A 27,163-nucleotide genomic window follows, 5' to 3' on the forward strand; every position below is an offset into this window, starting at 1 on the left:
AGATAGAAGAGAAAGAAAGATACTACAGACCTGCTTTATTGCTCCTAAAGTGTCCTCCATGCAGGTGGGGGGCAGGGGCTCAAACCTGGATCCTTGTGCAGAATTCTATGAACACTTAACTGGGTGTACTATAGCCCCGCACTTAAAAACTGCATTTAAATATCAATGCTTATATGAACTTATTGATGTGATTGGCCTCAAAACAATTGCATCACTTACCTGAGCACCATTTTCCTCACTTACAAAATGGAGTCCTGGCCTCAGAACATTCTAGCGTCTCAAACCAAGAAGAAAGAGTACTAATCACTAAATGGTGGTACTGTAGTATAATGTGTTATTTTAAAATATTATATATCCATCTATTTGTTGGTATACTATTTTAGTTTTAATCTAATATTTAAGTTATTAATATGTAAAGGGCAAAATCAATGGTTCATTATTCAAATATTATTAAAAGGCAAATTGTTACAGAGATTACAAGTCTAGACAGCCCCAGCTCTGTCTGAATAGCAATAAGCAACTACACTGTGGTCTTGAAAAATTTATATTGAAGGAATAATTATTTCATTTCAAATTATTTCTGAAAAAGAATATGAATGTGACAGTAAGGAAATGGATGCAGATACCTTTGCATCAGATCCATCAAATATCTCTGAATAAAATGAAGATGAGAAAAGCAAATCAATACTTCTTTCAGTGGGGTGAACTTCATGTGTGAAAAATATAATTCTTTTTTATTATTTTTATTATTATCTGTATTGAATGGAGACATCCAGAAATTGAGAGGGAAGAGAGAGAGAGAGAGAGGGAGAGTTCTGCAAGTACTGCTTCACCATGAATCCACCCCTCCTGGTGGTCACTTTTTCCACTTTCTTTCTCTTTCTCCCTCCCTCCCTCCCTTCCTTTCATTAGACAGAATAGAGAGAAATTAAAAGAGGGTGACAGAGAAAGAAAAAGAGAGACACCTAAAGACCTGCTTTACCACTTGTGAAGCATCTCTCCTGCATGTAGGGAGTACGGGCTTGAGCTTGAGTACAGGGTCCTTGAGCATGATAGGGTGTGTCCTCAACCAGATGTCATAATAAATTTATATTTGTATACTTAAAGATATTAAATAACTTAGTTTCTTTGAGGTTTTTAAATTTTATAAATGATGAACTTTCCAAGCAAAGTATCGGGATGCATTGGATCAACCTTCCCGTCGTGGTGCATCCCGTGAATACCCATTCATTGGGGAAACTGACGGTCCTTCCTAGCCGACTGAATCCACATGGATCCCAGTCACTTTCAAAGCCAGCAACAAGCAGCTTTACATAAGGCTCAACCTGACGCTGTTGACTGGCTACTGAAGAAGGGCAAACGCTAGAAGAAGAAGAAGCAAAGTATCATGAGTGAGGCTGGCAGGTGGCTGACCAGGTAGAATGTACACATCGCCAGCTCCAGAAGCTGATTTTGAGCTCTTAGACAGCCAGCCGGGAGCTCCTGCAATGTGGGATGCTTCACAACAGGTACAGCCTTGCTGTGGCTTCTCTCTCTTCCTATGTCTGACAACAAGCGCAATTAAGTCATGTGGGTATTAAAGCCCAGAAAGAACTCCACTGGCAAACTAAATAAAAATGCAGAATTTAGCTTTCATTTTAAATAAAATGTCCATAGTCATAACAAAACTTCCAGTTATAAATATTAATTTATAAAACTATAATACTACTTAGAGTATTAGAAGATGAGATACTATTGTGGAGGTAGATAGCATAATATTTGTGCAAAGAGGCTCTCATGCCTGAGGTGCCAATGTCCTAATTCAATCCCTGAGCACCACCATTAGCAGTGATCTGGGAAAAAAAAAATATATATATATATTCTATACTATATATATGATATATACTCTATATATTATAAATGAGGTCCTATTTTGTTATTGTTCTCACTGGGGCTTCACTGCTCTTCACCTTTCTTATTTTATTATTTAATATTGATTTACAAAACTGTAAGATCATGTGAGTATAACTGTACACCCCATACTGTAAGATCATGTGAGTGTAACTGTACACCCATCCTGTAAGATCATGTGAGTGTAACTGTACACCCCATCCTGTAAGATCATGTGAGTGTAACTGTATACCCCATCCTGTAAGATCATGTGAGTGTAACTGTATACCCCATCCTGTAAGATCATGTGAGTGTAACTGTATACCCCATCCTGTAAGATCATGTGAGTGTAACTGTACACCCCATACTATAAGATCATGTGAGTGTAACTGTATACCCCATACTGTAAGATCATGTGAGTGTAACTGTATACCCCATCCTGTAAGATCATGTGAGTGTAACTGTATACCCCATCCTGTAAGATCATGTGAGTGTAACTGTACACCCCATACTGTAAGATCATGTGAGTGTAACTGTATACCCCATACTGTAAGATCATGTGAGTGTAACTGTATACCCCATCCTGTAAGATCATGTGAGTGTAACTGTACACCCATCCTGTAAGATCATGTGAGTGTAACTGTACACCCCATCCTGTAAGATCATGTGAGTGTAACTGTATACCCCATCCTGTAAGATCATGTGAGTGTAACTGTATACCCCATACTGTAAGATCATGTGAGTGTAACTGTACACCCCATACTGTAAGATCATGTGAGTGTAACTGTACACCCCATCCTGTAAGATCATGTGAGTGTAACTGTATACCCCATCCTGTAAGATCATGTGAGTGTAACTGTACACCCCATCCTGTAAGATCATGTGAGTGTAACTGTATACCCCATCCTGTAAGATCATGTGAGTGTAACTGTACACCCCATACTATAAGATCATGTGAGTGTAACTGTATACCCCATCCTGTAAGATCATGTGAGTGTAACTGTACACCCCATCCTGTAAGATCATGTGAGTGTAACTGTACACCCCATACTGTAAGATCATGTGAGTGTAACTGTATACCCCATACTGTAAGATCATGTGAGTGTAACTGTATACCCCATACTGTTCCCACTGCCAGAGTTCGAGGTCCTCATCTCCTCCATTGTAAACTACAGTAGTTCTCCCAATGTCACGGATATGTGAAAATTCTATAACTATTATATATGTATATGTATGTATATTCATTCATATATATATATCCATCCCCATTTTAGTGGTCTTGCTTTCACTTCCTTTGTAGTTCACCCCTACATATATTCCTACTTTCAACCTTCCTCTCTTATCCCTTACTTTCCTTCCCTCAATCACTCTATCTATTCAATTAACTATACATAAATGACTTAAATATATTCTTCCATCTTTTTAAATCTATTCTGACCGAGCATCAGCTTTAGAAGAAACACTGTACAACTGGCCAAGAGATACACTGGCAAAAACTGCCAAGTAAAAGACACGTATTATCTCTGTGACAACCTTTATTAGAATAATCATACAACTAAATGCAGAAAACCTTGAGGCTAAATGAGACTCCATCAAAATCCTAGTTCTGTTTCCTCCCTAATTTGAGATTAGATTCTAATACTGGTTTGGATACAACAAAGGAAACTCAGTGCTTTAACAAGTGAAAGTCTAAGCTTTTCAGATGAAGAAGTGATGACCATAGCTGGGCTACCTTTCTCAAGAAGAGAGAAACAGAGACAAAAAGACATGGGAAGATGAAGAGAAACCACAGCACTAAAGCTTCCCCTACTTCCATAGGGGCCAGACTTGAACCTGGGTTGTGCATGTGGTAAAGCAGGCACCTACCTCACAAGTACAAAAAAGGCCTTACTATTATTATTTTTTTCTAAGAAGGGGGCATTTTTTAAGTGTGTTTGTGTGCAGCTTGGTGTGACTTTGCCATAAATGGACATCAAGTTTAACATGTGATTAACCGCAAAAGATGTGAGATTTCAGTGTACTTTAAGAACCTTCAGGCAGAAGGGAAAATGGTTGATTCAAAGTTGAGTGGAGCAAGACCTAGGTATCTAGTGTCAAATGGGCAGGGAGCCTGGGTACCAATAATAAACTCATCACATTGTCCTTCAGCTCCTGGAAGAAAGAGACAAAAGGATGACATGGGGGGGGTGGGAATTTTATGAAGGCTGTGAGGAGAGGGAAATGAAATTCTCAACTACAGTAAGTAGGAATCCAAAGATAATACCTGCATTATCTAAAAGAAAAATAGCAATGTAAGTGTACTGTATGGAAACAGGGAGTTAACTAGCAGAAGAAAAAGCTAAGATGATGAGAGTCTCAGAGTAGTGGTGCAGACAAAATAGGGGACTGATATTTTTAAATAGCGTGATGATATTTGTTTTAAGTGCATTACATTCATAAAAGTCTTACAAATTTAAAGCAAATAGAATATATTCTTTTAGGCAGCAGTTATTACTAAGTTCTATAAGTGCAAGATATAATCAGAATGGGAAAGGTTAGTAATGAGATTTTCTTAAAGTAGACAACAATTACTTACTAAAGACTCCTTATCTCTACGCTTTACAGTTAAAAATACCATTCATTACCAGGTGCAAATGACATACAAGCATGTTAAATCTGATCCTTCTTCTCTTCCCTGTCAGCTTTCTGTCTCTTTAGTTGTGACTACAGCCTAGAAGCAAAAGATCTTGAGCAGCTGGGTCCACGTGGAGCACCTGCAGACCCATGAGGGGAGACCCAGTCTGAGGGTAGAGAGATGAAATTTCTATTAGAGTGACAACTGACCTCCAGCCTGTATCAGGACCACCTGGCAAGCCTGTGAAAACAGACAGGGTGTTGGGCTCCGATCCCAGAGTTTCTGATTCGATGGGTCTGGGGGTAGAGGTCGAGAAGATGTATTTCTAATAAGTCCCCAAGTGATGCTGATAAAGCTGTTCCTGAAACTATGTGCAGAAGCACCACTAGCCCAATATGTGAAGGGTAAGTGTGCTTCAAGGGTTTAGTCACAGAGGAGAGAACACAGGTGTAGGTAAGATGCCTGTTCCTGGAAAATGGTTTGAATAGGCTTTGTGTTGTGAGGGGTGAGACAGAAGAAGGAATCTAGGTGCCCTATATATTTTTCAATTGGCATTGTGATGTCTTTTAATAATCTTCCTGGTTCAGCCCAACACTATCCACTTTAAAGAAACGTCTGGTTCTCACAATCCTAATAACGTGTGCCCAGAATAGAGCTCACCGACGAAAGTCTGAAAAATAGATTCAATTATCCTTCCTCACTATTGAACTTAAGCTATGCCATTAGAGGCATGAGAGAGGGTGAACAGAATACACATACATTTCACCAGGTATCTAAGAAGGAGGTGAATAAAGAAGCTGACCTAACCTGGGAGAGACTGAATAAGGTGATGCTGTCTTTTAAAAATGATTACATCATATACTACTTGTCAAAATTTTAAATTGATGCATTAATTTGCTCTATCAGCCAAAGCTTTCTATTTCATGGGTCTACTGAGATCAAAGTTGTAAATAAAAACTTGAAGGTGTGTCAGGATCTTAGTGGGGCATACTGGACCTCGGTTTTTCCTTTTCCTTTTCCTTGTCTTTTCTTTTTCACCAGAGCAATGCTCAGTTCTGGCTTATGGTGATGTGGGGGACTGAACCTGGGACTTTGGAGCCTCGGGCATGAGAATCTCTTTGCATAACCATTATGATATCTACTCCCTCAACCTGAGACCTGAGTTTTTCTTTGGGCATTTAGTATATAAAATGAATACTCTATTCAAGAAGCTGGGCAGTGGCACACCTGGCTGTATGCACATGTTACCAAGCAGAAGGACCCTGGTTCAAGCCACCAATCACCCCCAACTGAAGGGGGGAGCTTCATAAGCAGTGAAGCATAGCTCTCTCTCTCTTTCTCTTTCTCTCTTTCTTTCTCTTTGTTCCCTTACCCCCTCACTTCTTTTTCTCTATCCTATCAAATAAAAATACATTAAAAAAGTGAAAATTACAAATTATTTAAAAAATAAATACTCCATTTAAGACCTAGCTTTTTGGACTGAGGAAAAAATATCTCAGAGGTAGAACACAGGACTTGTATGCATGAGTTCACAGGTTTGATCCCTAGTACTGTTTATGTCAGAGCTGATGCCGGTCTAGCATTTCTTCTCTCTCTCTCTCTCTCTTAAAACAATGATTTTTTTTTTTTTTAAATAAAAGGAGATAGTTAACTTTTGACAAGCAGATACTTAGGTTAGAAGTTGTGACCTTGGAGAGCTGCCTCTGTTTTCTCAACTGCAAAATGAAAATAATAGTTGTCCACACTTCACAGGGTCACTGGAAGATTTAGCATAGTATCTGGTACATGATGCCATGCCAAAAGGATATGAACTATAAAAATAGATAAAAACAAGCTCTTTGAAGTCAGATTAAGGTTCATACCTAGACTTTCACTTAGTAGTTGTTCCCTTGAGCAAGTTATTGAACCTTTCTAAGGCATGAGTAATAGTGCTAAAATAGGGCTAATAATATATAATCTTTTAGGATTATGCCAAGGATTAAATGAAAGCAAGTATGACAGTAGGCAATTCCCTCGGCAATATTAAGCACTCAACAAATGAATTATTAGCATACTTAGGGCACCTAGCTCTTTTAAATGCTAGTTTTCCTCATCTGGAAAAATACAACAAATATATACCCCTTCCTGTTACCAGGTAGGAAGAAATACTATTTACTCACTCAATGCATATTTAATGTGCATCTTGTGCATGACAAGAGTGTTCTAAATGCCAGCCATAAAATTGTAGATAATAAAAGACAGAATCAGGGGGCAGGCAGTGACACACAACTCAGACTGAACACATTACTATGTGTAAGGACAGGAGTTCAAGCCCCTAATCCCCACCTGCAGGAGTGGAAGCTTCACAAGAGGTGAAGCAGTGCTGCAGGTATCTCTCATTTTCTCTCCCTGTTTTTCTCTCAATTTCTCTCATTCAATCAAATAACCAATGAATGAATCAATCAAGCAAATAGAAACGACAAAGTCTCTATACCCTCACAGAGTTTATGCTTCTACTACAGTGCAGGAAAAAGAGAGGGATAAGAAGATAAAAATACAATGTCAGGTAACGAAAGTAGTTTAGAGGGAAAAGAGATAAGGAGGACATAACTGAGGAGGGGCAGTTGTGCTGTTCTACAAAAAGTGGAGAAAGGAAGAAATTGTCAATAGATGGCATTTGAGTGGAGGTCTGAAGGGCATGAGGTGGGGAGTCAGGCATTTTGTACTTTACTAGTCACACATCACACTATTTTGAAATGAGATAAAAGGAGCCACGTACTGTCAATACTTTGCAGAGTATTTTACTTTTTTCATAACATATTAAAAACATTACACCTGCCAAATCTATTGACTGATTTGCTTTTCAGCTATTCCACACTTCAGTTATATGTTGAGCTCTGTGCTAACAACCAGGGAAACAATGAAAAAGGTACCTTCCCCAGTAGCAGTGAGCCATATATTGCCGTAAAAGTGTGCTAAGTGTGATGCCAGGGATATGCTCGGGGAATTATGAATCCCAGGGTAAGTGTCCTTAACTTCTCTTGCTGGAGCCTGCAAAGGCTTCTGTTGCTATGCTTCACATTGTTTTGGTCTCACAACCTACCTCTGGGAGATTGTGGTTTAGCCCCTGCTAGTTTCGTGCTTCCCCTTCTCCCCACCCCCTCCCCTACGTACTTCCAGGGTTCCTGCCGCTGCCGCCAGGGGAGAAAGATGCAGGAGAGATCTGTGTGGTGATTAGTTTAGGTTAGTTTTTGAATTGTTGCTCCTGAATAAAGAAATACAGCTTCTCTGCACAGCTGTGTGTTCTCGAGTCTCTGTCTACCACCGCGAAGCTAGCCCAGCTTACTGGCACCCAGAACTCTGACAACATATGGTGCTCCACGTGGGACCTAACCTGTGCAACCCCCAGATAAGTGAATCCATTATGGGCTGCTTTTCTGTGAAGAGGTTTCCAAAGGCCTCTGCCCTTTCTTCATGAGACTGTTTTTCTGTTTCTGGAACATTTCTCTCTGGGCCACACACTGCTTTCTGCCTGCCGCCTGCGCACATGAACCAGCTCGCCGCAGCGTTGTACGGGGCATTGGGCATGGGCTCTCTCCACACTGCTCTGCCACTGGGAGCAGGGCAGCAGACATGGCGGGCAGGGCTGCAGCCCATCCTGGCTGCCACTTCGGGGCACCTCGGCCCTTGCCTTCTGCACTGCTGGCCTGCCCGCCCTCCTGCTATGAAGTCTGGGCAGATCCTGGACCACCTGGAGACCGCGGGCTCCCTGCTGGGACTGGGCCCCCGGTCAACATCTCCAACTCTGAAGTCAGAAGAGCTAGAATACACAGAGATTCGTCCAGAGATCGCAACCTACAATTCCTGGAGCTGAAGTTGTGCAAGAAGCCACTGCCGGACAATGCACCCCCGAACAACTAGACAGTACAAATCTAAATTCGTGTTTAAAATGACATGTCTTCGTAACAAAAGTTTTTCTCCTTGTGTATTTGAAAACCATGCTTATGTGTGTGTTCAAATATGGGCAGGGTAGATAGCACAATGGTTATGCTAATGATTCTCATGCCTGAGGCTTTTTTTTTCCCATGGTTCTCTGTTTACCTTTCCACATTTTATTGTTTAAACTTTAAACAACCTTAAAATCATACTAAAAAAGATTTCCAATTGTAATAGAGTTATCAATTGTGGTAAACTTCTAACCTGTTACAAGTTTTGTTTCATAGTAAGTTAATTGCAGCAGTCAAGTTCTCTACATAAAAGTGGAATTCCAATGGCTGACCTTCCTCATGCAACAATTCACCCCCATCCCCCGGCAATTCTTCGGTGGACATCTGCTTTGGACTGGCACTTCTATCGGACTCACTGGTACACCTCTTGGACACTTTGCAGAAAACTAGCAGCTTCCCTTTATGCTGCTGGGTTTCTCAAAGACTGACTGCAGCCAGCTGCCTTGGGACTCTAGGCCAGACCCCTGCTCCCATGCTAGGTAATGCCCGTTGAGGCAAGTAATGCTCCCCAGAGGCAACAGAAGCCCCCAGAGGCAGGAAATTTTTTTTTTAGCTGATAAAGTCTTGCCCATAGAGGCAAAAACGCCCCCCTCAGGCCTTCCCTTGGCAGCACACTGGTTCTTGTTGCTCGCTTACATGTTCCTCCATGTTTGTGCCAGTTTCTTTTTTGAAAATGCCTATACGATATAGGTTTCTGTTCGCCCCACACTCCTGATACTATGGTCATTTAGTTAAAAAGAAAAGGGGTAATTGTTGCTATGCTTCACATTGGTTTGGTCTCACCCCCCCCCCCCCCGCCTCTGGGAGATTGTGGTTTAGCCCCTGCTAGTTTCACGCATCCCCTTCTCCCCACCCCCTACCCAATGTACTTCCAGGGTTCCTGCCGCTGCCGCCGGGGGAGAAAGATGCAGGAGAGATCTGTGTGGTGATTAGTTTAGGTTAGTTTTTGAATTGTTGCTCCTGAATAAAGAAATACAGCTTCTCTGCACAGCCGTGTGTTCTCGAGTCTCTGTCTACTACTGCGAAGCTAGCCTGGCCTACTGGAGCCCTGAACTTTAACAACAGGCTTCTCAACAGATGGACCAGCTACTCTGATCCAAATGGATGGCATATGCATTGGGAGGGGTGGTGGTGCAGACGTCCAGGGTCTGTTGTTAAATTTTCCGGATGGCTCCAGCTGGCCGGGCTGGCTTCACGGTGGTGAACAGAGACGCGGAGACAACGGCTGGGCAGGGAAGCTGTATTTCTTTATTCAGGAACAACGATTCATAAACTAAGACAAACTAATCACCAAACAGAACTCTGCTGTCTCTTTGCGGCGGCACAAGCACTCTCTCACTCTCGAACTCAGGAACTCTCTGGCCCTCTCTCTCTTCCTCTTGAACTCATGAACTCATGAACTCTGTCACTCTGGAACTCTCGTACTTGAGAGCCCTCTGAAACTCTGGCACACTGGAACTCTCTCTTACTCTGTAACCCAGAAACTCTCTAACTCAGGAACTCTCGGACTCAGGAACTCAGGAACTCTCGGACTCAGGAACCCTCTCCCGGGGTTCCTTGGGGCGGGGCCAAGCAGGCCCGCGAAATTAATTGGACTGATCCAATTCTCTTGGCGGGGGGAGGGCTAGAACAAATCAATGTAAAGCATACAACAAGGGTCAATATGCATACCTACTCAAAACAGAATAGACAGTTTAAATATGCTTATTAGAACTACAGGCAGGTAGAATGATTTGTAATTTGAGATTTAGGAGGCCATAAAGTATGTGGTTAAGTAAAGATCTGATGATTGGAACCTATGCAAGGTCCAGGTATGTAGATCTTTGAGTTTCTTATTAATGACCAAGAGATTCACTTCTACCTTGGAGCAAAGGAAGATATGAGGAGGATACACTGAGTGCTTTTAAATTAATGACTGTGGTTGGAATCATTTAAAAGAAATAACCTCAAAAATGGAAACATCTTAATATAATGTATGTCTTCAAATATTACTGACAAAATTAGGAAAAGCCAAAGAAAAGAACCTTCAACAATAACGAATGACCACAGGAATTTTAGGAGATCCACCCACTAACAGTCCATTTACTTAAAACCATTTTATTCTGTTATTTAAAGTGATTAATATTCATGGTATCTAGCGTCACAGAAAAATGCTTACAGTTTTGGTAAAATCAACCAGGCTTTATATTAAATGTGTAATTTTATGATATAAAATATTCCTATACAAAGATTGGAATAAATAGACTCAAATGATGGATCATGGTTATATTTTTGTCTTTTCTCTAATTTCTAATCTCCATGTAATATGGTTAGATTAGCTTTAAAATTAAAATTCATGAACACATAAACAATCAAAAAGTTGCTTACAAAAGCATGGCATTTTTGTTACTTTTCATTAATAAAAACAATAAATCATGTGTGATAACTTTATTAGAGTTAAATGAGGAGATAAAATCAGTGTTTATGTTATTTGTCTTTTATGAAGCAGTTCTGGGTGAGGAATGTCAAATCGCAAGGCTGGGACCTGTTAAGAAAACACTTCTTGGGGAGTCGGGCTGTAGCGCAGCGGGCTAAGCGCAGGTGGCGCTAGGACCTGCATAAGGATCCTGGTTCAAGCCCTGGCTCCCCACCTGCAGGGGTGTCGCTTCACAAGCAGTGAAACAGGTCTGCAGGTGTCTATCTCTCTCTCCCTCTCTCTGTCTTCCCCCTCCCCTCTCCATTTCTCTCTGTCCTATCCAACAACAATGACAACAATAATAACTACAACAATAAAACAACAAGGGCAACAAAAGGGAATAAATAAATAAAATAAATATTTAAAAAAAAAAAAAGAAAGAAAACACTTCTTCTGGAATGAAGAGCAAGCTACACTCTTCCCTACACCCTGGTACACCAACCAAACCTTTCCTATTGCTAGAGGTTTAGATCTAACACAAATGTTCTCATTACCACACTTCTGCTAAAGGTCTAGCTCATTTCAATTGTCTGCATTACTGGAGGGAGGAGGTAACAATACAGGACTAGAGCCTATAAGGATAAAACACATAGCTCTAGAGAAGTCTCTGAGGAAGACAGCAAGGCAGATAGGAAAGGTTCAGAAGGGATTTGAATATTAGCAGCATTCTGCCAACTGATAGATACAGGAAAGGGCCTTTCAGACGGAAGACATGTTGTGCAAAGATCCTGAAACATTCAGGGAACAGCCATTAGGTAATCTGTGTGGCTGGGAAAATAAATTGTGTGTGTGTGTGTGTGTGTGTGTGTGTGTGTGTGTGTTGAAAGATGGGGTGAGAGAATTGTGTAGATGCGAGTGAGAAGGTAGTTGAAAACCAGATTATAAAGTAAACTTGAAGGCACTTTTCCAATTACACCAGGGAAAGGGAAACCACTAAGATTATTAGGCAGAAGGATTTAGCTCCAAATTCATTATTATTTTTTTTCATTTTATTGTGAGGGGAAGTGGTTTACAATACGGTTGTTGACACATAGGTCAGCTTCTCATCCCCCCCACCCCCATGGTAGGAATCTGCAAAACACTCTGACCCACAGCTTAGGATCTTTTCCAACATTATACATCAAGAGCCCAAGGCTCTCTTCACCCCTCCTCTCATCCCCTAGAATATCACTTTGATGCAGTAGGTGTGTATTTTCACCTTTGTAATTTAGCAGGATGCTCAGAGGGCAATGTGCAGACAAGTCTGGAGGGAGTAAGACTAGAGTGCACTAGAGGCTCATGAGAAAGAAGACAATGGCAGGGGGTAGTCAGGCCTTCAGTAAAAGAATATCTTTGAAAATATGCTATTAAAAACGCATAGTGAAAAACTGCAAGAGAGCTTAATATATATATATATATATATATATACATGCATATATATATCCATATTACAGAGAGAGAAAAAATGTTAATTTCAGATAGAGTCCAACAGACATACCCTTCAGTGTTGGGAGGACAAAAACTAGAAAGTCCCACAGAAATCATACTAAATGGCCAACTTTCCGTAAACTCTGCAACATTCATTCTCCCCAGTGCAGATAAAGGACAATCTTCATAAATATAATTAAAAGGATTGGATTAGATAGAGCCTTTCTCCCTGGCATATGAACTATGAAGGTCCTGGCTGGAGAAGTTCCATCCAGAGCCATAGTAGAGGTCACAAAAACATGATAAATGAGATAGAAAAGGCTGAAGACACACCCCCCCTGTGTATAATTCCTTATGTAATGCAGCATGAGTTACTACCTTATTCAGAGACACAAGTTCCTTGCACCTCAGAAAGGAAATTCAAGTTACTCTGAGATGCCTTATAAAAATTCACTGGAAAATGTCTTAATTCCACTTTTTTTCCTTAACATTTCTAATTGGCAGTGATACAATGCACTCTAATTCATTTCTTTTATACTTAAATGTGTTGTAGTGGCCTCAGTGTACAGAAAACATAGTTTGCATGCTGAAACCCTGAGGGCCTGATTACCCAGTATCATTTATAGTCTGGTTTCCATCTTTCAGAAAATAAATATATAAAACAAATCTTTAAATAATGTACTAGATTTAAATCATTTATGTTTTCCTAGGATTTTTCTTTTAACCTTTTTTATTATTAGTGATTTAATAATGGTAGACAAGATTGTGGGATAAGAGGGGTATAATTTATACAACTCCCACTACCAGAGTGCCATATCCCATCCCTTCCACTGGAAGCTTCTCTATTCTTTATCCCTTCCAGCTCCTGTGAAGCCAACATTACCCAATACCAAAAGCAGACAGGTATACAACAAAAGAAAGAAAACTACAGACCAATATCTCTGATGACCAAAGATACTAAAATATTGAACAAAATTCTAGGCAGTCAGATACAGCAGTGTATTAAAAATATTATTCATTATGACCAAGTGGGTTTGATTCCCAGGGATGAAAGGTTGCTTTAATATATGTAAATCAATCAATGTGGTCCACCACATCAATAAAAGCAAGGCCCAAAACTACATGATTATACCAATAGATGCAGAGAAAGCCTTTGACAACATCCAACATCCTTTTATGATAAAAACATTACAAGAAATGGGAATAGAGAGAAAATTCCTCAAAATAGTGGAGTCCAAGTATTTTTCAAATGGACTACCACTTATTAGTCACCATTCCCGCGGATTTCCATTTTAACAGGTAAGGGACCAAAGATAAGAAGAGGGTGCAAAGACACATAAGAATCTGAGTTCGCACATCCATTAAATGGCAACATGAGTCACAGGTCAGGTTTTTAATTCCAAATTCTGTCTTTTATATATTGCAAACAGTTCCTGCACTCACTGAAAAACCTGTTCCACTGTCCTTAATCAATTTGTATTTAAGATTTAACAGCACAAATAAAGTATTAGGTGAGTTAAACAAGTTCAACACCAAGGACTCACTGAAATAGAAAAATGGCTAGATTATCTTCAATGGGACACCCAGAATTCATGTCCCCCAACTAAGAGACACTGATAAATAAAGACATTACATTAGGGCAACATTACAGTCACAACTTACACCGTTTCACCTTTTGTTCCCTGTTTCTCTCCTTACAAATACAGAAAAAAAGGGGTTCCCTTCCATGTCACTATTATCATATGTAGGTGCTTATTGGTTTTTCTTTTTCAATCTTCAGAGTTAGTTTCTAGAAGTAAAAGGGGAAAAAAAAAAAAAAAAGAAAAACTAAAAACAAAACATAATTCTGGCACCATAGAAGAATATAAAATGTAAGAGAAAACTTCAAGGAGACAATTATAATACACCCTGTCAAGTGATTTAATAAAGGATCTTCCTCAAAAGACACATAAATTCCACATAGGAGGGATGTTAATTCCCTTAACCTTTGGGTGTTTACTCTGATGTTGCTTGTCCCAGGCGATGGGGGTCTTGAGTTGACCAGGTGCTAAGTAGACCTCATCATACTTCTTGGCACCACTCCAAAATAACAAGATTCCTTTCTACATGTCTCCCCTTCATTCTAGCTCTGTTCCTCCAGACTTCTTCCTCTGAGTATATTGTATATCCATTCCATTCCTCCAGGCCCTAGTCTTCTCTTATCAACCTCAGGTGTCTCCTGAATCAAATTAATTTTTCTCCCCAACACTAAAAATTAGAGCCCTTTACACACTTCCAGCACTTCACACACTTCCAGCACTTCACACAGAAGCAGACCTCCTCCAGCTATGCCAATTTAATCCTGTTCTGTTGTTTCCTTCATTTTGAAGAGGATACCTTTGGCAGGTGAGGTGTTCTGAACATCAACATGTTAAGTCTACAGTAAAGAGTAATTCTCCTGGGCATTTATTTCCTATTTCATTTTGTTCTGGATGCTGTCATAATATCTACTTACCTCTCTAAAATCCACCCACCCCCATACACAATGAGTAATCCTTGGCACTTCATTAAAACAAACACCCATTCAACAGTCATTGTTTAAGGACCTACCATGTGTTGGGCATTGCACTTTAGAATTCTTCTGGTCCTTGTGAGATATGAGTTGTGTGTGTGTGTGTGTGTGTGTGTGTGTGTGTGTGTGCGCGCGCACACACGCACTATTTCTTCAGCTCTGACTATAATTCAGTGATAAATGTGTGCAGGGAGAAGGGTGAAGACTGGTCATAAATGTGGATTTCAGCTGTCATCTACATTCTCCACATCTTTGTTTAGGAGCCATTCACCTGCCAATTACAGATTTTTCTAACCAGTTCTGTGAGCTTGCAAAGGGTTGCCTATGTCACACTTAAAAAAGGATGCTTCCAGAGGATGCTTCCAGAGGATGCTTCCAGAGACAACTCTTCCTTTTACATTCTCTTCCTGAGGTAACAATGGTTCTTTTCTTTGAATGAACACATAGTTTTGTGTGCATATATTTAATTTTTCTTAGTTTCTTTTTTAAAGTCCCTTCATTACAGCTTGCAGTTTCATTTATATAATTATTTGTTCCATGACATCTTATTGTTTTGATTGCTCGCTCATTAGTTCTAAAATTTGATTCAAGTAAGATAATCTTAATCATTATTTCATACATTAGTGTTTTGTCTTGTTTGGTCAGTTAATATAATAGCTGTTCATTTAAAAGTAGTAATAGATATATTTCCTCATAACTAGAAGAAATAGAAGAACAATGAGGCTGAGATCTTGTTACTCTGCAGTAGAATACATTTTTCCCCCTGTTATGTTGGAGTTGTGCCAGAAAATTCAATAAATATTCTTGAGAAATGAAGTAAAAAATTAGGATGATTAACTCTAAATTACAGAAAAGTTCAAGTATTTAATATATATATATATATATATATATATATATATATATATATATAATTTTTTTTTACCAAAACTCAAAATGTTCTGGTTAGCTACTTTACCAGTAAATTCCCATATATGATCATAATTGGCATTTATCTAGTCTAGGACTGAGTTCATCTGAGACTAGGAAGACAGGGCCAGGGGCTGAAATCTCCACATCTCTGCTGTAAGGGGTGCCTGAGGCTATCACATAATCCTTGTAACTAGCAGCATATTTCTTGTCTAAAATAGTGACTGACAGTTTGAGATGACAACCCTTGGGTTGTTGCTAAAGAAGTGTTATCAGGCCAAGTAGGTGACTCTCAACCCAGTATCTTGGCTCATCATTGCTGTGAGCAGCTGGTCTGTGGAATGGTCTGCCTCAAATCCCTTCTCATTCAGCATAGAGAATTTCAACCTTTGGACTTCAGCTTAAAACTCCCCTCAGTCCTCAGCATTGCTCCTCTGGGCTGCTGTGTCTGCTTCATATGGTAATTAATTGTTTACTACTCTGAGCTTCTTGAGCAGAGGGATTGTAGACTACATTTCCCCATGTTTCCACTAATGTCATTACAAGCTCTCCAACAGTCTGCAGCTCACAGTTACTGCTCTGCTCTCTCTTCTAAGGGCACAGCACCCTCCCAGTCCCTCAAAGCCTGGAATCTCCTCTACCCAAGGTGCTTCAGGTGTCTCTATCTCTCTTATTTCTCTATCACTGCTTTCCTGGCTGAGTTTTGTTTCCAAAAACAGAAGAAGCATTTTCAATCATTTTTCCTATCACCTTCACTGCATGACTTGACATCACTTCAAAGGGCCAGAATTTTTCCAAAGAAGAGGTAACTCCTTCAGACAGCTCTGGAGATTAATTATCTAGGTCACTAACTCCCTCCAAAGCTATGCTTCTCATTTCCCCTCAAAACTATGTAAGTAGTCTCTCCCCATAGCAATTCTCAAGGCAGCTTTTTTTCTTTTTTCTCCCTTCTTTACCTTGTTGATTCAAATTTCCTAGCAGGCCAGGAGAAGGCTGCCATGGGTTGTTTAAAGAGACGTATACATTCTGAGAAAGAATCTGTTAGGTGATTTAAATATATATATATATATATATAGTCACCAAGTTTATCACAGAGATAGGCAGAGGAAGACAGGGGAAAGAGAGAGAAAGAGAGAGAGACTTGTAACACTGCTTCGGCACTTATGAAACATCCTAGGGGACCTGCATCTTGAACCCTCATCCTTGCACATGTGCATTTTATAGAGTGTGCCACTCACTGCCCACCCCGTTATGTCATTTCTGTCACTGCAAATAAATCACAGGGTATAATTACACAAACCTAGATAGTACTGTCTACTACACACCTAGACTTATACAAAATAGCCTGTGGGGACCACTATTGTGTATGCAGTCCATCCTTAATGGAAATGTCTTTTGGTGACATGTGACTTTACTGCAAAGTCCCTTAACATTAACCCAGGATGAAACCCCAAGCACTGAGTTGCCTCAATATTTAAAAATCAAGCTTTTTAAAACAATAAACCAATACACCTATAGAGATACCACAAACCTGTGTGATAGTCCCACCCGCTAGAATCTTTTATGCACACTGTGTTCAACACAGATTGATATTAATGTTTTCCCATTATAGACATTATGTATGGGGGAGCTCTGTGGTAGCTTCTCTGGGGTTTCACAACTGGTGGGTGACAGTATGCAGAAGGAAACCTTGATCTGAGGCCAGGCACACACCAAAGAAAAGTTTTTATTCCACTATTCTTGGTGTTTACTACTTGTTAAATTCCAACCAACACACACCTATATATTTCCAACCTCTGTCTATGGGCAGAATGCATTCAAGAGATTTATTAGACAGGCAATCGAGAAAAGATGACTGTTTTCAGAAGCTACTACTCCCCAGTTCTCCTTCAGTAGAAAATCTTAATTTGTCTTCCCAAATTCACTTCACCTCAGAGACCAACTTTGCAGATAGAAAAGCAATAATAAAAGACCAAACTCGGTCCAGTCGCAAGTAATCAACTTCTCTTCTATGTGGTAAATTAGGGGCTCCCCCTAGGCTGGGCAGTTACTTTCACGCCCAGTGAGTGCATACAAAAAATAGCCCCTCAACTCTCTCTCATTTAACTCTATTCATTACAGAAAGCAGAGGCACAAGCCTTGTTAATGTGTCAACAGGTCACTATAGAAATGCAAACATTGGTGGTTGAGGAACCTCAGCTCCCAGTCATCTCTGCCAATGAAACCCTCAGAAAATAGGTTTCTCAGCCTCCTCTCCAGGTCACTTAAATGAGTAGTGACATTTGAAGTCCTCAGAGTAATTCATTTCCATTGTCTCTAGTAAGTCCTCATATTCTTACTGAATTTTTTACAAGTCTCAATTCCTGCAGCCTCCCAGCTCCCTTTCCAGCCTCTTGTCCCCAAGGTCTCTTAACAGATTTGAGACTTTTACATATCAACAACGTCTTTTAACCTTTTGTTACACCCATTCAAGATGGAGACACACCCTAGGTGTGGGCAGGAGAGGAAACCTCAGGCATGAGAATAATTAGCATAGCCATTGTGCGATCTACCATTTCTAATAGAGAAGGTAATGGAGAGTTTTACACATCAACAAGTCTATTTAACCTTTTGTTTAGACCAACTTAGTTAAAATATATTGATTGTTAACTAATTTTTACCTCAGACTTTAAATGTAAGTTAATTTTTATCTTTATGAGAATTAGGTTGAAAACCTTTTTCATTTAACTTTGACTAGTAAGAATTTAGCCTTAAAGTTACTATTTACCAAACTTTAAACATACACATAAACATGGTCATTAATACACGAGGAGAGAAACTTTTGTTATGAAGACATGTCATTTTAAACACGAATTTAAATCTGTACTGTCTTAGTTGTTGGGGTGGGGGTTCACCATCTTGTATTTCACCCTCTTGTATTTGCCTTGCAAGCTCATATAAACTGGAAATGATAAAAAGGATTATCTGGGCCTTTTTAGCAGACCATTGTTTAGTTTTCTATGCTTGTCTGGCTGGGGAAGAGATGAATATTACCTTGTGGAGAATAAGATTTCTATTCTACTGAAGGGGGGTGGGTGAGGGAAGCTCTGTGGCAGGAAAGCAACACTGTTCATTCTAATAGGCAGTGTTGCTAATTAAAAGTGTTGGAAAGGACATCCATCCACCTCTCTGTGATTCATTCAACATTATCCCTGGTAAACAACAAATAGATATTGGAATGAATGCTTCTAATTTGTCAAAAGAATAGGCACCTTCAATTGTGCCTTCCTGACTCCCTGAATGAAGTACATAATTCAGTGTGGCCATCATTTAAAAGTTTAGGGCCTTGAAATAATAGTATCTTTCCCTTAAGCTCATAAATATCCACCTCTGTTTCTTATGTAGAGACATTTTATCTTACATATAACTTTAGGTTTGACAATTTAAAAAAGCTTCCTTTTGGAAAAAAAAATATTGAAAACAGGAGCCATTTTAAAAAGAGAACCGACACAGTTATATTTAAAATTAAACCTAATCTAAGACAACCTGTTAGGAGAGGATACAATTCAGGCAGGAAAACTTAGGGCTCATAAAGATATTTACTATGTGAATTAAGAAAAGAGAGAATCAATATCCTCTTTCTGAAACCACATAAGCAAAGTAGACCAGAGAAAAAGCCACATAAAACACCAATTTCCAAAGATTCCATGAACCCTTTTCAGGTATTTTAAGAAGCAACACAAAGCACAAAACCCATCACTTCCAATGGATCCAGAGACATTCCTGAATAACTTCCCCAGAATGGAAGACTACATCAGCAAGGCATAAAATATTTACCTTTTTGTTGCACAAAAGATTCCCTCAATCAGGAAGATTTAGAGCCAGTAGTCACCACCATTTCTTGCTGAATTCTGAAAACAAAGAATATGTGATTATTAAAAAGGTAAAAATTAATACTTTGATAGTCTTATTTCCTACTTTTCATTCAAAACATTACCAAGTTCTTATCACACAGTAAGCACTAAAATATATATAAAGGAATAAAATAAAAACATTACCCCCCCCAAATGTAACAGATGTTAGCGAGCATAAATCAAACCACCATCCACTGTAAGGAAGCAAAGATGTTTATTAACGAATTGCAATCCAGATAATTCATCCTAAGTACTAGGTACTCCACCTACTAGGGAAAGATAAAAACAGGCTGGAAATATAGATCGACCTGTCAATTTCTATGTCCAGCAAAGAAGCAATTATAGAAGTTGGACCTTCCACCTTTTGCACCCCATAAAGAATTTTGAGGAGAAAGGTTAGGGAAAGATGACCACATGTCTCTGCTCTGAACTCCAACTCCAACAGGATCCAAAGAGAGAAGAATAAGAAAAAAAAAAAAAAAGATGGGAGTCAGGTGTAGTGCAGTGGGTTAAGCGCAGGTGGTGTGAAGCACAAGGACCAGCATAAGGATCCCAGTTTGAGCTCCCAGCTCCCCACCTACAGGGGAATCGCTTCACAGGTGGTGAAGCAGATCTGCAGGTGTCGATCTTTCTCTCCCCCTCTCTATCTGCTCCTTCTCTCTCCATTTCTCTCTTCCCTATCCAACAACAACAACAACAATAACTACAACAATAACTACAATAATAAAACAACAAGGGCAACAAAAGGGAAAATAAATAAATATAAAAAATTGAAAGAAAGAAAACGAAGGACACTCAGAAGTAGTGGGTATGACTTAGAAACGGAGGGAAGATAGGGCCATAGAAAGTGGGCAAATAAATAATTATGAATATAATTATAATATAATTATAATTAATTATAATATAATCAACCCATATCTGCAAACTTAGGAGGACTAATACAGTTTCCAATGGAGGGAGTAGGGACACAGAACTCTGGTGGTAGAAATGGTGTTATCTTATAATTTTGTAAATTAATCTTAAGTCACTTAAAAAAAAAGAGGTGGACTCCCAGGTAGAAGAGAGTCAGAATAGATGTGTCTCTTCCTGGAGCAATTGTGCATGTGCACACTCTCATATATCTTTCTACATATAGAATTAGTGTTTCTAGTAGTTAAAGAATGACTCCATATTTGCAACTCACCTAATTCTTTAAAGAGTTGAGTTATTGCACTGAGATCAGTAAAGAAGGAACTTTGGAAAGGGTATAAAATTATTCACTTTATGCCTGAGGCTCTTAGGTCTCAAGTTCAATACCTAATAACTCCAGCTTGAGCAATGTCTGATCTCTTTCCCCCTTTCTTTTTTTCTCTGTATCTCTCATTTAGACAAACAAACAAATAAATAAATATTAAAAATAAAGATACTGGAGAAAAATGTCGAGTCAAAAAAGAGATCAGATTTTTTAATCTTTCGTCACTTTCAGGATCCCTTCTCAAAGAAGCAATCACAAATGCAGGCTGATGCTTATACATTGAGATAGATGCAATGATTTTATTTGTAAGAGGAAAATGCCAACAGAAGAGTGAGAATGTTAAGATTCTTATCTAAAATAATGCTATGTCATATAAAGTACTTAAAACTTTTTTTTTTTCACTACCTTTAATCATTGTTGGAGATACATAGCTTGGTCTAAGTACCTACACCAAAGCAATGTAATAGTGTGTCAGCATCATTTATCATTCTTACTTTTTACCCCCAGCCTAGGTCCTACACCACCTGAAAGCACTCCCCATGCCCTTCCCAAAGTCCTTTGCTTTGGCCCGATATATCCAGCACAGTCCAAGATCTACTTTGTTTTCCCCCTTTCTGTTCTTATTTTTCAACTTCATGAGTAAGATCATCTCATATTCATCTTTCTTTTTCTAGCATATCTTACTTAATATGATTCCTTTAAGCTCCATTCAAGATGAAGTGAAGAAGGTGAATTCGCCATTTTTAATAGCTCAGCATCTTATTGTGTATATAGACCACAGCCACTCATCTGTTGTTGGACACCTGTGTTGCTTCCAGGTTTTGGCTATTACAAATTGTGCTGCTGTGAACTTAAGTATACACAGATGTTTTTGGATGAGTGTGTTTGATTCCTTAAGATAAATCCCAGGAGAGGAACAGTAGGGTCATAGGGTAGGTCCACTTCTAGCCTTCTGAGAGGTTTCCAGACTGCGTTCCCTAGGGATGGGCCAATTTACATTCCCACCTGCAGTGCAGGAGGGTTTTTTGACCCCTGCAGCTGCATCCCCAACAATTGTTGTTACTATTCTTTCCCATATATGACATTCTCACAGGTGTAAAATGGTATCTCATTGTTGTCTTTCTTTGCATTTCTCCATAACCCATACTCCTCTAGTAAAAACTCCATTTAGAGGATAGCATTGCACTGGGCCATGTCCATGTCCCTCTCTGCCTCCCTTTTTTTACGTGTGCACTCCTCTGAGTAAGGAACACATTTTATTAACTATGGCTTTCCAGAGTCAAGTTCATAGTCATCACTCAATCAATGTTTGCTACATAAAAAGAAGTGATAAATGAATTAATAAAAGACCAGCTAAATGGAATTGACTTGACAAAAATTACATCAAGGAAATTGTTCATTCAAAGTAATTAGTGACAGTAAAAGTTAAGTTCCATTTGAATTCACAGAAGATAGAAAAAGATGAAAAGTAGAGAGGCATCAATTTTTCAAAGACAGTGAAACCAAGGGAAAAATGAACTCATGGTTAAAAAAAATTCAACATAATGCACTATCATAGCCTACTGATATTCCTATATATTTCAATACCAAAAGTCTACACAAGACAGGAATATTTACCTAGTGACAGTATTCCATTATAGCAACCCAGTTATTTTACATCTGGAGTCATATATATATATTTATATTTGGTATTTGTTATGCATTTTAATCAGCAAAAGCTGGTTGACTTCCTATTCACAGAAAACAGATTATTAGACTGTTTATATGAATTCAATTTAACTTTAACTTAGTCAAGTAATGAGTTAAAAACAGAGCTTGGGGAGTGGGGCAGTAGCGCAGCGGGTTAAGCGCAGGTGGCGCAAAGGGCAAGGACCAGCGTAAGGATCCCGGTTCAAGCCCCTGGCTCCCCACCTGCCGGGGAGTCGCTTCACAGGCTGTGAAGGAGGTCTGCAGGTGTCTATCCTTCTCTCCCCATCTCTGTTTTCCCCTCCTCTCTCCATTTCTCTTTGTCCTATCCAACAACAACGACATCATCAACAACAACAACAACAATAAAACAACATGGGTAACAAAAGGGAATAAATAAATATTAAAAAAAGAAAAATAGAGCTTGAATATTAATTTACAGTTGTAATTCTCTGGAAGAAGATAATCTCTAATTTTTTCCCCTTTTTGTTGCCCTTGTTTTTCATTGTTGTTGTAGTTATTATTGTTGTTGTTGTCGCTGTTAGATAGGACAGAGAGAAATGGAGAGAGGAGGGGAAGACAGAGAGGAGGAGAGAAAGGCAGACACCTGCAGACCTGCTTCACTGCCTGTGAAGCAACGCCCTTTCAGGTGGGGAGCCAGGGCCTGGAACCAGGATTCTTCTGCTGGTCCTTGCGCTTTGCGCCACGTGCGCTTAAACTGCTGCGCTGCCTCCAGACTCCCGATCTCTACCTTTTTAAGGTTGAGCAGTTTGGGGGAATGTTGTTTGATCTACGAATCAGCCTATGCACATATAAGATGGGGTACTAGTAATATCAACCTGAAAAAATTATTGAAAAAAAAAGAATGAGAGGAAGTATGACATTCTAAATTAAGTTTTAGTGCATTTTGTTTTAGATCAAGGTCCCAAACACCTAGGTATATATTTTATAAACTGTATAATCCATTATTAGTTCACAATATCCATAGGACTGTCCCTTCTTTAGTGTATTTTTTAGGTATTTGAGTCTTCTCTTTTTTCTTAGTCAATTTAACTAAAGCTGTGCCAATTTTGTTGTTCTTTTGGAAGAAGTTCCCTTCATCAGTTGATTTTCAGTATTTATATTTATTCTTATTTCCCACATTAAAGAAGAGGAGATTGATAGTGTAAAGCTGTTATTAACGCTCAACATAAAAATTCAAACACAGAATATATGGTGCCAAAGCCTAGCCTATTAGCCATTATGGAAAGAAGGCACTGAATCTCAGTTTACATGCAATCCTTGGCTCACAACAAGTTTCAGTTTATAATTTTGCTATCTTACACCATATTATTTTATATGCTATGGTTTGAAATTTATTCCCCTATAGTCACACTTAAGTACCCTCTTACTTCTTATTGAATATTTCAAGCATAAAGTTCAGTGTAAACATAATTATCAGAAGAAAAAAAAACATGTATTGCACTCAAACTGGTCAACTATAGTCATTCTGCCATGTTTGCATAAGACTTTTCTCTTTAAAAATAAAGCAGGAACATAAATAAAGCCTCCAACAATTTCTTCCTAACTCCACAATGATAACTATGTTCCTAAATTTTTGTGAACGTTTTCCTACTTCTAATACTTGTCTCCATAAACAACATATAGCACTGCATTTGCATTTTAAGAACTTTGTTTAAATGATATTCCACTATAGGCATCCCTATGAAGCCTGCTTATTTTGTTAAATATGCCTTTCTAAAGATTTCACCATTCTGAATTAGCTTCAATTCACTTTAACATTTAGATGGTATTCTAGTGCATATTTATCTTCTGATGTAATCATCCATATTGATGGATATTTGAGTCATTTCCAAGTTGTGTTAATACAAAAAAAGCTGCCATGAACATTTTTGTACTTTTTTGGGTATGCATATATGTGATTTCTCTTTTTAAAGGATTATTTATTGGACAGAGACATGCAGAAATCAGGAGGTAAGGGGAAGGTAGAAATGGAGCAAGACAGAGAGAAACCTGTAGCACTGCTTCACCACTTACAAAGCTTTCACCATGCAGGTGGGGACCAGGGGTTTGAACTCCAGTCTTATGCATTGTAAGCTGTGTGCTCAAACAGGTACACCACGACCCAGCCCCTGTAGGAGATTTCTCTGTCAGCTTGCTACATCACAGGGTACATACATCTTTAAAGGCACTAGATGTAACAGGTTGCTTTACAGTGTGACAGAAGCCATTTATATTAATCCAACATGAGTTATATTAATACTAGCCTTTGGTATTGTCAGACTTTATATATAATAATTTTCAGTCTGATGGATATAACTATCTTATTTTAGCATAGGTCCCTATAATTATTAATAAAATTTATTAATAAAAATAATTATTAATAATTATTTTTATTTCATTTCTAATTTTCCAATTTTAGGTTTCTTCTATTTTTTTTCTTAGGTCTTTACCTCTCTGGGCTGACATTTTTCAGATAAAACAACAGATAGAGAGAGGGAAAGATACCACAGAACCAAGATTCTTAATGTAGTGGGTCCCAGGCTTGAGCCTGTGTTATACATTATCCAGATAGTCTGTATTTTCCCAGACCACTTCTGCTTTTATTATTTTTAAAAATTTTATTCATTCATTTTATTGCCACCAGGGTTATAGATGGTGCTCAGTGCCTTCATAAATCTACCACTCCTGGTGGCTAATTTTTTCCTTTACTAGGTAGGACAGAGAAATTGAGAGGGGAAGAATAAATACCTGCAACACTTGCTTCACCACTTGTGAAGCTTCCCTCCTTCAGGGGTGGGGAGCAGAAACTCAACCTCCGTTCTTTATAAACTGAAAGAGAGGATGAAAGATACCACAGCACTGAAACTTCCGTCAGCGTGGTGGGGCTAGGCTGGGACCTAGGCTATTCACAAGGCAAAGCAGCACACTATGCAAGTGAGTTAATTTGTTAACCTATCTCCACTTTCTAAAATTGAGTTGGTATAGGAGGTAGATACACCAAACATATGTGAAAGTAGAGTATTTATCCTATCAGATGCAGAGGAGAATAAACAGTGCTGGGTAGGAGGTCAGTTTTAAAGAAAGTAAATGCAGAAAGGTCAGCCTTAGTAAAGCCCTAATGCCAATGTGGGCACAAGTCATGGGGTAATGCAGAAAAATAGTAAAATAAGAATTTGCAACCAGGAAATGTCGTAGTAGATTAGAATTTGTCATTGCAGTCTATACTATTTCTATATGAAATAATTCTACCATAAATATAAATAGTTAATATTAACTCTTCAGTCCTACTTCTTGTACAGCAAAGAGTATGAATTATTAATAAATGATAGGTTCACAGTAGCTTTGCTGAGTTAACATCCGAGTTCATTAACCTAGTTATTTATCCATCTATGCTTTCATTCACCAAATGTTTATTTTACTCCACTAGATTCTAGACACAATTCTAGATCCTGGTGAGAGAATATCACTCACAGTCAAATAGGGATAGACGATTTAACAGTCACAGGAGAATATGATTGATTCTAAGTCTTAGATAAGTACAGACTTAAGAAAACATAAATGGGGTATATCTTGAAGGAAGTTCATGTACTTCACTTCAAAGCCTGAACAATACAGTTGACACTACTGTCCCATTTGTTCCACTGCCTCTGGGTCTTCAGGCCCCTATTCTGTCCTTGAATCTTGCTATGTTCCTATGTCACTTGTCTTGGTATTGATTCCCCTGTCCTGCTTTGTGCTTAGCTCTTGGTTTTGGTGGGATGTGAGTTTCCTTAGTTGTGACTTCCAATTCATTTATCCATATAATTTCCCTCCCTCATTTTCTGAAAATTCTCATTCTAGATACTTCAGGTAACTTACTGGATGTTCTGTTCTCTTGGATGACTCCCCACCATCCTGTTAGGCCAACTAAAACAACCTGTCTCTTTAATACTATCTAGGGTCTCCGGGTGATTTTTATTTTCCCATATGTACTGATGTTTCCAGATACACCCTTGAGGAACAAGTATCCAGCATAGGGCTGTCTGGTGTGTGTGTGTGTGTGTGTGTGTGTGTGTGTGTGTGTGTGTGTGTGTGTGCCTGATGACTGAAATTAAGGGCAGCAGGGCAGAAAGCAGATCTGCTGACACCACAGTTAGACATGCTTGCTCTGAGGCTATAAAACACCCTTGGCAGAGCACACCAGTAAATTGTATCACTAATTAGTTTATTATTTCATTTGAGAGATCAAATACATAAATAAAATTAATAAACCCTGCAAAATCAGTGCATCACTAGAAATAAAAGTATTTCTCAGGTCATTGCCTTAAATACAGACATTACATGCTAGAATAATGTTAACATAAGAAAAGCAAACCATGCTGCTTTGCAGGCTGGAACATATCAGGGGCAGCTGGAGGGTGGAGAAGATGTGGGTTATGAGTCTTGGAATGGGTCAGAAAATAGGGATGGCTCTCTCTATGATTACTTGCAGTATGACCTTGATCAAGTCAGTTTCCTTCCTCTCTCCACTAAGGTGCTAACTCATTCACAGCTCAAATAAGAGGATTAGACTATTTCTG

At 38.9% G+C, this 27,163-nt stretch overlaps 1 protein-coding gene across 6 annotated transcripts in view; it reads right to left on the reverse strand.

Moving 5' to 3' along the window:
- The window catches only part of DAB1 (DAB adaptor protein 1), a 1,538,943-nt gene that overhangs the window by 789,666 nt on the left and 722,114 nt on the right, over nucleotides 1-27,163 (reverse strand). For all 6 annotated transcript variants that reach the window (XM_060206276.1, XM_060206275.1, XM_060206272.1 and 3 more), the window contains exon 4: nucleotides 19,605-19,678. The gene's annotated coding sequence lies outside the window, so the exon portion shown is untranslated. The remainder of the gene's footprint in view (nucleotides 1-19,604; nucleotides 19,679-27,163) is intronic.

This window comes from Erinaceus europaeus, chromosome 13, assembly GCF_950295315.1.
Source record: "Erinaceus europaeus chromosome 13, mEriEur2.1, whole genome shotgun sequence".
NCBI classification, from domain to species: Eukaryota; Metazoa; Chordata; class Mammalia; order Eulipotyphla; family Erinaceidae; genus Erinaceus; species Erinaceus europaeus.